The 11,326-nt window shown below is 41.3% G+C and overlaps 1 long non-coding RNA gene across 1 annotated transcript; it reads left to right on the top strand.

Moving 5' to 3' along the window:
• The first annotated feature begins 1,298 nt into the window (after positions 1-1,298).
• LOC117244999 lies at positions 1,299-2,452 on the top strand. Its single transcript, XR_004499077.1, has 2 exons — positions 1,299-1,340; positions 1,659-2,452. It is a non-coding gene; the product is annotated as an uncharacterized LOC117244999 (long non-coding RNA).
• Positions 2,453-11,326: the final 8,874 nt, after the last annotated feature.

Genomic DNA, 11,326 nt, shown 5'->3' with positions numbered 1-11,326 from the left:
AGACCTCATGTGTGCCTTCCTCCCTGTGGTGCTTTGGCTTTTAGGAGCAAACACACACATTTCCCTGGTGGTCTCCAGAAAAATACACAAAGAATATTTTTTATTTTTTCTTTCCCTTCCCCATCCTTTGTGAATTATGGAGTAGTAAGCACAATTTTAAATACAGCTCTGCAGACAGTGAGATACAGTTCCACTCTGTGCAAGATGAATTGAAGCTCATTTATGAAAGTACATCTAAAAATGCCAAGGGAGTAGACTTATCAAAGAGATGACATCAAGTTGTCACTCATCCTTCGTACACGCACCTGTGATTGAGAAAAGTGTTTTCTTTAATATAACTTGATATTTGAAGAGAACATGACAAAATGAAGTCCCATCCCTTCATCATTTGCATTATGCCTTAGGGGGACAAAGCTGATCTAAGGCATTTTGATTTATGCCTATTAGTGAAGCTGTACCTACAGATGATCAAAAGGCTCATTCTGATTTCTATAAAATAGTCAATATCACAATTAGGGAAACATATTAGGTGTAATTAAATTACAGCTATAAATGACATAGAATGGAGATATTTCATGATAAATATCATTTGATATACCAGCCTTTTTACAGAATTCATCTCATCCATCCTCCTTCTAAAGACAGATCCTAACTACAGGATATGAAAAATGATGCACATGGAAAAGAGCCTTAGAGCCAACCCAGCAACCTCTTGTGCTTTCCCACCTGGCACTGGACAAGGTTTACAGTGGAAGGGCAGGCATAAAGAAAGCACCTTTTGTCTTTATTTCAACCATGAGCATCTTTTGCAAGCCAAGAAGTGGTAGAGGTGAGCAGGGAGGGAACACAGGACAATCCATGCCATGGGAACCCAGCAGAGCTCAATGTTCATTTACAAGAGTCAGGGGGTATTTATATGCAAAAAAACCCTTGGGATGGCACAGAGGCAAGGAAAGAAAACACTGCAAGAAGTTAATTCCTCACATTCTACATGCCAAAGACATATGCAATTAGAAATATCAATCTCATCATGTGCAATGAACTCGGGAACTCTCAGGTCAGAAGTGCCCAAAGTCAGCCAGGAATGCAGCAAACCCAGCTGCAAAATCCTGAGTGTGTCTGCCTGCAGTGATTAGTGATTACCTGTGCAACACCTACAGCCTTTCAGTTCCTTTCAGGAGCTAAAATGTGGAAATTATTTCCACATGGAGAAAATCCTACTTAACCAGTGACATGAGGGCACGAGAGCAAACATGAGAACTGCAATTATGTTTGACCTGTGCTCTGCCTAGTCTGTTGTGCTCCCTGGATGCTGCAAGCACCACATCCTTGGGCTAGCTGTGAGTAGCTTCCAGCGAAATAAAAACCTAAAATTGTGCTAAATCCCATTACTGAAGGAGTTCTTGCTACCTTCACCCTTGATAGGCAGATCACTGTAAATACACATTGTATAATCCTTGCTCCTCAGGACCTCCTTTCCCCTTCCCAAAGCCTATGGAATGTGACTGGAGGCAGGTTGCAAAGCACTGAGCCAGCTGCCTGCCATGCTGGGAAGTATCACTTCCAATTTCAGCAGTCAGGATCCTTCTGTCAGCTCTCATGTCATTTTTAGGCTGCAGCTTTTCCTAGGCATAAAAATCATCTTTTTGTTCCTGTAGGAGAAGACGAGTGCTGGGAAGCAGCCGGGCACCTGACTTCTTTAGGGCTGCCCATCCACAGCCACTGGCTGGGTCAGATCAGTCACAGGGAGCACCTGGGTGACTGAAATCAATTCATACACAGAGAGCACTGTGAAAAAATCATCCAAGAGAAGCTCAGAGCCGGCTTGGAGAGCCTTGGTGGAAAAGGACAATCTGCAGTGTGGCCAGGCCTTTGAGAACCATCTGAAACAAGATCCCTCACTCAGGCTGCAGCTGAGCAAGGGTGAACATTTAATTGTAATTGTTTTGACTTCAGTGAAAGTGCTCATCTGTTCAGCATTAGACATCTGCTTAATTTCCTGAATGGATTGAGTCCTACAGAGCTAAACATCCAGGAGTGACAAATGCTGGTTCAGGTGTGGGATTGTGCCGCTCTGAGACAGATGTTCCTAAACCACCGCATGCATCAAAGTCAGCGGCACTAAAAGAGGGCTGAATTTAGCCTTGTTCCTATGTTTATCCATCCTGCAGCATTATGTGTTTTCCTTTCCCTCATTTTTGCATTCTACTGTCTCACTTCAGTACAAACTGTATGAGACAGAGGCTCCTGGGGGAGCAGCTGGAGATTTGAAATTCACATCACTGTTCCCCTTAAGCCTGTCAGATGATCAGATAGCCGAGGAAGTGCTAATAGCTTATGCTCTGGTGAAATATGTTTTTCTGTACATGATTACCTTTGTATTTTGTTCCCCTTATCCCTGATTGTCAGCATTTTAATTAAAAGTAGAGGTGTGAGAACATGGGAAAACCTGTCTGCAGAACAAGGCTGACTTTGATTTAAGTTAGTGTACTAAGTTTGTAAATGTGGAACCCAATTTTCTGCTGCTGTCATCTGTCTGGAGAGACACCATGGAGCTGGATGCCAAGAATTCACTTTGCTTCCTGAGGCCCCTGTGTCTCTCCAGAGGGGCAGAACAGGGGTACAGAGCAAGTAACCCTCCATGGAATTTTCCAAAGGTGCTTTGAGCTGCTATTGCTGTTCTGACTAAAAGTTTCTGTCCCTACTATAGCACTGGGAGACCATTTGATGCCAAATCAGCTCTTCAGCATCTCCACAGCTCCAGTGCTCAAAGGCTCTGTCTCATCAGCTTTATGGCTGGATTTAGGAGATTAATATCCACAGGCTTTGTCCTTAAGGGAATTCTGACCTTGCAGACAACACAATAGGCAGTGTGCCTAATTTCTCAACTGCTCCAGTTCAGACCTCCATATTTTGGTGCAAATTAATCCAGTGGTGGGTATGGAACACATCTGTGTGAATTCAGTCACCTCTGCCAGCTGCAGAGGGAAGTCAAGGGCAGCAGCAGAGAGGAGCCTCTGCAGTGAGCACAACTTGAGTCCCTGTCAGCCCTGGCTGAAGAACTGGCCCGGCTGCCATGGGGCAAACCCATCCCTCCTGTGCAGGGAGAGGGGGAAAGGCATCCCTCCTGTGCAGGAAGAGGGGCAAAACCTCCCCTCCTGTGCAGGGAGAGGGGGAAACCCTCCCCTCCTGTGCAGGGAGAGGGGCAAAGCCATCCCTCTTGTGCAGGGAGAGGGGCAAAGCCATCCCTCCTGTGCAGGGAGAGGGGCAAAGCCATCCCTCCTGTGCAGGGAGAGTGCTGCTGAAGGCCAGAGAGCAAAGGGCAAAGAATGGAACTCTTCATCTGTACTTGTGAGTGTTCTGCCAGCTCTGGTGGCACCTGACTGCCAATCCCCAGCAGCCCTGGCCCTGGCAGGCTTGGCCTGTCCAAAGCTGTGTCTAAGCACACTCATAATCCAGAATTAGATCCTTTCCATGTGCCCTGGGAAGCCTGACTGGTAGGAGCCACAGTTCTGTCCTGGATTCAGCTTTGTGTAACTCACACACTTCCTAAGATGAAAATTTTCCTCTGGAGTTACAGTGAGGTTTTCTAAAAGTAGCCAATCTCTAGTGGGGACTGTAAAATAGAAATTGTGAAAGAAAGAGAAATCTTTATGTTTTTCCTTGTTGTAAAGTACTTGGGATGGTTAATTTATTCTTCTTGGGATTTTTATGATCAAAAATACCTGTTTTGATGATAAAAAATTAGCACTTCATCACAAGAAGAAAATCTACTATTTTATCATAAATCAGTGTGAAGATTACATTTTGGTGGGATTTTTTAGGTGGAAACATGCTGTGAACCAATGTACCAGGGCACATATCTGATTGTTGAGGTGACACAATCATTTGACAGAAAAAATTACAAGATGAAAGGAAGTAAAACAATATGATAAAGATGAAAGATGATGCAGCAGTAATACCATGAGGAAAGAAGTGAGCATGAAATAATAGCGTTAGCACACAAGAAAATACAGTGTGATGGAAAAGAATTAGCCTGACCTGGTTCCTGATGCTGCTGCATAGGAAGAACTGTTATGAAGATATATTACAGAGACTAAAAACAATGTTGGATTACTCAGAATAGGACACAAAAATGGACAAAGCAGAAAAATGCTGCCACACACTGCAAAAAAGACAAAGTGTTTTGATATTTATATTTTAATGATCTCATTCTGATTCTGTGGAGCTCACGTCAATAGCAGTGGTCAGATGGACACTTATTGAAATATTCATTTAATAGAAATAACCTGAAGGTCTCCCCAGGGACAGAGGGAGGCAGGAGAAATTCCCTGTGCTAAAGCCCTGCTCCCAGGGCTGGTTGGAGCAGGATTGGTGCCTGGCTGGGATTTGGGGTCATCAGGAAGGGCCTGCCCCACTCATGGTGAGCAAATCCAAGATGTGCTTTATTTTGTGCTTTATTTCACTGTCAGCTGCCACTGACAGCAAACCCCAGCACCTCTGCTGTGCTCATACACTGCCACATTTGAGGTGAAATCACTGAAGTTTGGACAAATCTATGTTTCAGATTGACTTTTAGGGTGCTGTGTTTCTTTCTGTGGCAGGAAAGTAGGTTGCTGATATTCTTGGTTCATCTTTGCTCACAGAGGTAAAATTAGAGGCCTTGAGATTCCTGCTGGTAGAACAAGCTCTCAATTTCTCACTGTCGAAATTCAATCTGATTTCTATCTTTTTTACTAAAAAGCTGTCAACAGAAAATAAGCAATTCCCATCAAAGAGCTATATTAGTTTCTGAGGCATATACATTTGGCTGGTGAATGAGGAAAACCTTGAAGTAATTTAATTTTTTTTTAAATTTTCATTTGCATTTCTTAGCAAACAAAGCAAAAATATTAATATAACACAACTATATAATACATACATAAAATATATAATAAAATATTAATAGAACTATAACTAATTCAAAAGAAAAGAATCAAAAGGAGAGAGGCTGATTCACTTCTAGACCACTAATAACTTTTTTTCTTACTGTGGCCCTGGGTCTGATTTTCTCCTCCTCATGCTGGTGTAACTCTGCCATCCTGGTTATCCTTTATCTACTGTGGTGGAAGCAGGAAGGCAGCACATATTTGCAGTGAAGAACATATAATTAAAATCAAACCCAGAAGCTCTCTTTACAGTATGCAATAAAATGAGAGCTATCAGGAGCCAGTGGGACTGTCTTGATATGCCAACAATATAACCCCACTTTTCATATGTGGAATAGCAGCTTTCAAATGCAGAGACTACATAAATTAGATTTCAGGTGCGTTTTTTGCATTTGCCAGTCACATTTTGAAACCTGATTTACGTTTTATTTATAAAGAAATGTTGAAAAATATGTAATATTTTCAACTGTTCAAAATCAGAAAAGAATGGTGGATTTCCCACTGCAGTTTCTGCGTTACTCAGTTTATTAAGGGAATCTTAAAAGTGGACAATTTTTAGTTTGGAGTTAAATCCACACTGCGAAGTCCCCTTCAGCTTTCTCACACCTTTGAGAATAACACCTGAAGTGCTTATTTCTCCCTCTTTTTTGACAGATATTCAAGCAAAAAATCTTGTTAGAGATTAGAGTTCTGTGGTCATTTAAGATTTTCTATTTCTTTGTTACACAAATTTATTTCCAGCTTTTTTTTCCTGTGGCAGCTGAGCCTTTACTCCAGCTGCCCTTCTGATAGATTTGCCATAGGCTTGAGACCCTCCTTACAGGGACAGAGAGCCCAGGGAGAGCCCAGCCTGTCCCTAAAACCCAAAAGAACCACAAAACCCAGCCCTGACCTTTAAGAGTTGTCTGTTTATTGTTTTCTCACAGTCTCTGTTCTTGCTCATTTTTTTACTCCTCTTGGATTCTTCATAAGAACTTCGCTCACAATTCTTCCTTCCATAGCTTTTACTGCTCAGAATTATCAAGATAGCCTAATTAACTTCCATTCCATGGGTTTTGTTTGCAATATAAAAGATGAATGAAAGAGAATGATAGTGTTCCAGCTAAATATAAAAGTCCAGCTGCAGTGGAGAGCATGAAATCCTTAAAAAAACCTGCAAGAATTCCAATGCTACAGAGCATTTCCCTGTGCAAGCCCTGGATCCCACCACCTACAAAGAAAAAAAAAACCCTAAGAACAAGTGAACAAACAATGAAATAAATTAAAAATAGAGAGGAGATGTAACATGATACTTGATGAGAGGAGGGCAAAAAACAAGCAGAAATTTGGAGTTTGTTCTGAGACCCTTCAGAGCAGAACATTGTCTGAGGAGAAGCAAGGAAGAGAACAGAGAGCAAATAAAGATTCCAGTATTAAATTCAGTGCCTTCTCCCATGGGCTACCCTGGATGCTTGCAATGCACAGGGGATATTTACTGTGCAGCATTTAATGGCACTTAAAATCATGCTTTCTCCCATGGTGTGTTGGGAAGTGCCCACTGTATATTGGAAAACCTGTAGGAGAAGGAGATTTATCCACAGCTGCTAATGGCTTTCTTTTGCTCTCCCTGAGATTCTTTATTCAGCCAAATATATTGCTTTCTACCTGAAAAATATTTATCAGAATGGAAAGACACACTAGGAAGCTTCTTCCCAGGAGGGATTAAATGACCACAAATCACACAACTTTCAGGAAAAAATGTAGAGCTCTGTAATTTGTCCTAGCTTTTTTTTTATAAGTAAATCAACAAGAAAAGAAGAGCTGAGAAAGGAAACAGAAATTCTTGATATTTATCACACAAATATTTAAGGCATTTCCTGATCTAACAGGTTATTACTACAGAGACAAATAAGCTGAAGTGCTGCATACAGAAAAGTTTAAGTGAATTGAAATATTTCAGTGAATTCTACTGTTTTTTAAGAGAACAGGTGCTGTGTTAAGATTCAGGACAAGAATGTATGAGATCTGAAATCAGGTTTGTGCCGTGTCCCAGAATGTCTGTGTGGCTTCAAGCAAGTCCCTTTGAAGCAGATTTCAAAGCTGCTTACACACCTAAAGAAACAAATCGAGGTGTGAGTCCTTCAGGTAGGAGATGGACATTCTCATGCATTTGAAAATCCCACTTGGCACCACAGCAGCCATTTGACTCTGTAAGTCTCCAGTAGTCTGTAAAAAATTCAGTCCTTAATCCCTCTTCACCTCAGTGGTTAAACAGGAGCAGCAGCATTTTCTTTCCTGTCCAGTCTATTTAATTTGCAGCTTAAATCACCTGAAATCAGCTTAACGCAGGGTTCTTCCAGTAACTGCAGCTATGTCCTCCAGCCTTCTCCATAAAACAGCAATGAATAATCACCTGCATTCTCAGGAGTCACAACATTCCAGCATCCTGGGCTGCAGTACAGGATTGGGGTCTGGTGAGAGGACAGTGAGTGGTGTAAAGCACAAGCAGCTCCAGATCTGTTCTTATGCAAAGAAAGGGCTTTGCTTCCTGATGTCACCAGAAAAATTAAGGGTAGTGAGGGATGAGAGTGTGTAAAGGTGAAGTGGTGGGAGGGCAGAAAAGTCACTTATTTTTTAAAGTTTCAGAAGAAAATAATTTCAATTTTGCACTGAAATCAAAGTTTACTGTGGGAAACCTTGCAGAAAATCCAGGCAAAAATGCAAAGAGGCAATAATTCTCCCTGCTAACTCGTGGCTCTCTTTTTGTACCTGAGCATTGTGTGTTGCTGGGGATGGGCTGGGAGAAGGGAGGGAGGGCAGAGCCTCGCAGCCAGGCTGCAGGAGGTGACCCTGGGGACTGGGATGGGCAGGATGATGGAGGGAAAGCAGGGCAGAAAAAATACCCTTGGCACCAGGAGTCCCCTGCCACACACAGCTCAGAACAGGCTCTCACACCTGGGGACCAGCAGGATCCTGAGGGTGTCAGAGCTGGGAGGAAACCTGAGCCCAGAGGAAAGAAAACTCAGAGAACTCGGAAAATGATAACCCTGAAAATGCATAGGAAAAGCTAAACAATACAAGATGCTGTGGTAAACAAACTTAAAATATGAACAAAAATGCAGAAAAGAAATGGAAAGGCGGCTCTAAACTCACAAAGCAGTTGGGAATGTTGAACAGCTGCACTTATCAATACTCTGCTCAGTTCTAGATATCTGAAAAGCAAGATTTTCCTTTGCCCAGGACACAAAGCACCACACTGATACTGTTTTCTGTAATATTTTTTTGTCTCGATTGCTGCAGCTGATCTCAACCCTTTCTAGTGTTAGTGATAAGAATCCAATCTCCCAGCTGGATGTCCCACATGCTGGGACTGCCATCTTCCCATTACATTGCCCAGACAGCCAGAGCCCCACAGCAAATTCCTTTACTTTTGAATATGGGGAGCTGTCTACCTCCTTAAACCCTCCAGAGAAGGGTAGAAAAAGCCTTTTTTATGATACCCTCATGGGTTTGATGAATATTCCAACAAGCCAGAGCTTTTATTCTCACAGCACCAAGGTGAGGCTGAGGCACACTAATATTCCTTCAGAATTTACAGACTAAGAGGCACAGCACAGACAGACCCAGGGAATTTGTCTGCATGATAAGGGTGAATATTCCTGAGCCCTGAACTGGTATCAGAAGAGACATTCTGGTCTCAGAGCCACTAAGTTGTGCTGCTCTGGGATTTCCAGATCAAGACATGTGCTTGGGATCAGGGGACCCGAGGCTTTGAGCTGTCTGCTCCTGCCTACACTGACAGATCTTCATCAGCCTCCTCAAGGTCAGCAAGGACCTGTGGCACAAATTCCTCCTAGAAATCAAGCTTTTTGTTTCCCCCCTCAGGGAGCTGTAAAAATACAAACAGAGAGAAAAGATACTTTCATTTCATGCAAATATTTTATGTTTTCTTCCTTACTCCTCAATTCTTTCTGCTGTACTACTGCAAGTTACAATTAATGAGAAATTTGTGCCATCATTTCACAGAGTTTCAGCTGCCTGGATCTCTGCATTAAATTCCATTGCCCCAGTCACTGTCACGTCTCTTGTCATCCTACTTTCACTACTTGAAAACAAAGACATAAACAGAAATATTCTTTTTTTTGCAGATTAAAAAAAAAAAATGGAGTGTTTGTGGAACTAAAATAAAAACTGTAGCAGATTGGTTATTTTGATTAGTTTAGAAGGAGTAGAGTTGGCCACAATCAAACAGCAAATAAGGCAGAGCTCTGCAGGGCAGAAGACAAATGAAGAAACAGTGGTGTGTTAAATGAAGAGATGTCACTCAAAGCACGTTATGCAAACTATTTAAAATAATTAATAGATTTTCTCAGAAAACTTGAGAAAGAATTGATTGGACATATTAAGAGATGAAATTGATTAAATTTATTTTGATTAATTTACTCAAGCCCCTTAGTTCTTTACTAATTGATGATTATTTTTCAGACTGTCTGGAAATAGACATAGCCTGAAGAAGGCAGAAAAAAATAATAAAAGCCACAACTGCAGTGGCATTAAATAGGCCACAAATGAAACAGCTCACTGTAACAGTCCAGAGCACAGATTTACACTCAGTGAATGTAAGTGAAAGTGAAAAAAATTCCAATCAAGTTGGATTTCAGAAAACAGAACAGTTCCAAACCTTATTAGGGTCTGTGTTTTAAAAGCTTTTTCGGCAGCACCCACCATTAGAAGCAGCTAGCAGCTTGAAAGGACTGAAAAGTGCATTTTCCCCCCTGAAACTAATGCTGGAAGTTTTCATCTTTCCTGACTTATACAGAATTTATTTGAGACACACAGATCCCTCAGTGAAGTTCCCATGTCAGATTCCAGTTGGGCTCTGTGAACGCTGCATCATTAGTGCAATATTAGCAATAATCCACTGATGTAGAAAAAATTTTAGACCACAGATGGACAGTGGACTGCAATACATTTTAGGAATCATTACTTTTATCAGCAGTGTTCATTTTTGGGGATTCAAGTTCCAAAATAGGAATTATGATGGTAATTTGAGCCAGGACAGAGAAAGCATCATTTGTGACTAAGAAATGGATATTTTTGGGAAGCAAGGCATGGCTTGGTTTTAATCAGGCTGTCCATTATGCCCCTTCCTTAAGAAAAACAAGATACTACACTAAGAAACTTAAAAAATGAGTGCACAAATGCTGGAAAACCCCCACTGAGTGAGTAGGAATGAGTAAGAAAATGTCCTGCTCTGAGGACACACCACCAGAGATCTCACAGGGATTTGCTCCAGGTCTAACACAATTCAGGGTATTTATTGACACATTGGTGCAAAATAATATAAAGTACACTGAATATTGTGGCTGCTGGAAAGTACTTTGGACAACAGGCTCAGAACTCTTGATGATTTTGACCTTACTAAATTGGAGAGACAGCCTGGAGTCAGTAAGATGAAATTCAGTAAACACAAGTACAGAAAGTACAAAATGTTCTACTGAGGAAGGCAAAATAAACTTGTAATTACAAAACTGGGGATTAAGTGGCTGGGGCTGGAACTCGCCACAAACTGTTTCTGGCTGACCAAAGTAACACTTTGGGTAAAAAAAGGAAGGAAAATCTAAATGAGAGATGTAATTAAGAGACACTCCTTCAGAACACCAGTGAGATAATTATTGCACTTTGTAGGCTGGAGGCATCCTTGTCTAGAAGAGCTGGTCTTCACACCAGGCGACATGGAGCCAAATTAAAGAGGCTCCTGAGGATAATAACTAAAACTGCTAGGATCTTAGAAAATACTGCTTATCTTAAAAGGTTAAAATAATTGGATTTGTCTGAACCAGAAAAGATGGAGGGGGACCATCCATTTTGTCTTCAAAAGTCAGGTTATTATAAAGGAGATGGAGATCGGTTGCTCTCTAGCTAAACTGAACTTTAGATGAGAAGAAATAGGTTTAATTTTCATCACAGCAAATCTAGGTTGGATATTAGGAGAACTGTGGGAACTGTTAAGAGCAGGTAAGCATTACCTGAGAGACCAGGAAATCCTCTTTATGGAAATATTTTTAAAGAAATCTAAGGAGTATTCTTTAGCAAAGATCTAGATTTACAAGATTTTCATCAGACGAGAGACAGAATGAGACAAATTAAATTACTTTTGTTTCTGAACTCCTACAGCTCTTCACAGGTGAGAATTCTGTTGCATTTAAAGAGGCTCAAAGCAATCCCACTGATGCTGACAGGATCAACATCACTGTATTATTTTGCTACAGGTCTGGCCCTTTTTCCTAACCTATACACTATTTTAATAGGTTTTCCAAAAAAGATGCCAAATTCCTTTCCTGTACTTTATAATGACAAATCCTTGGCATTAGCACTAATGAAAAACTGGTGTAAGAGAAAGAGAACCGAGATCCACT

Source organism: Parus major, chromosome 11 (genome assembly GCF_001522545.3).
Source record: "Parus major isolate Abel chromosome 11, Parus_major1.1, whole genome shotgun sequence".
Lineage (NCBI taxonomy): Eukaryota > Metazoa > Chordata > Aves > Passeriformes > Paridae > Parus > Parus major.
This window is presented reverse-complemented; position numbering and strand designations above follow the sequence as displayed.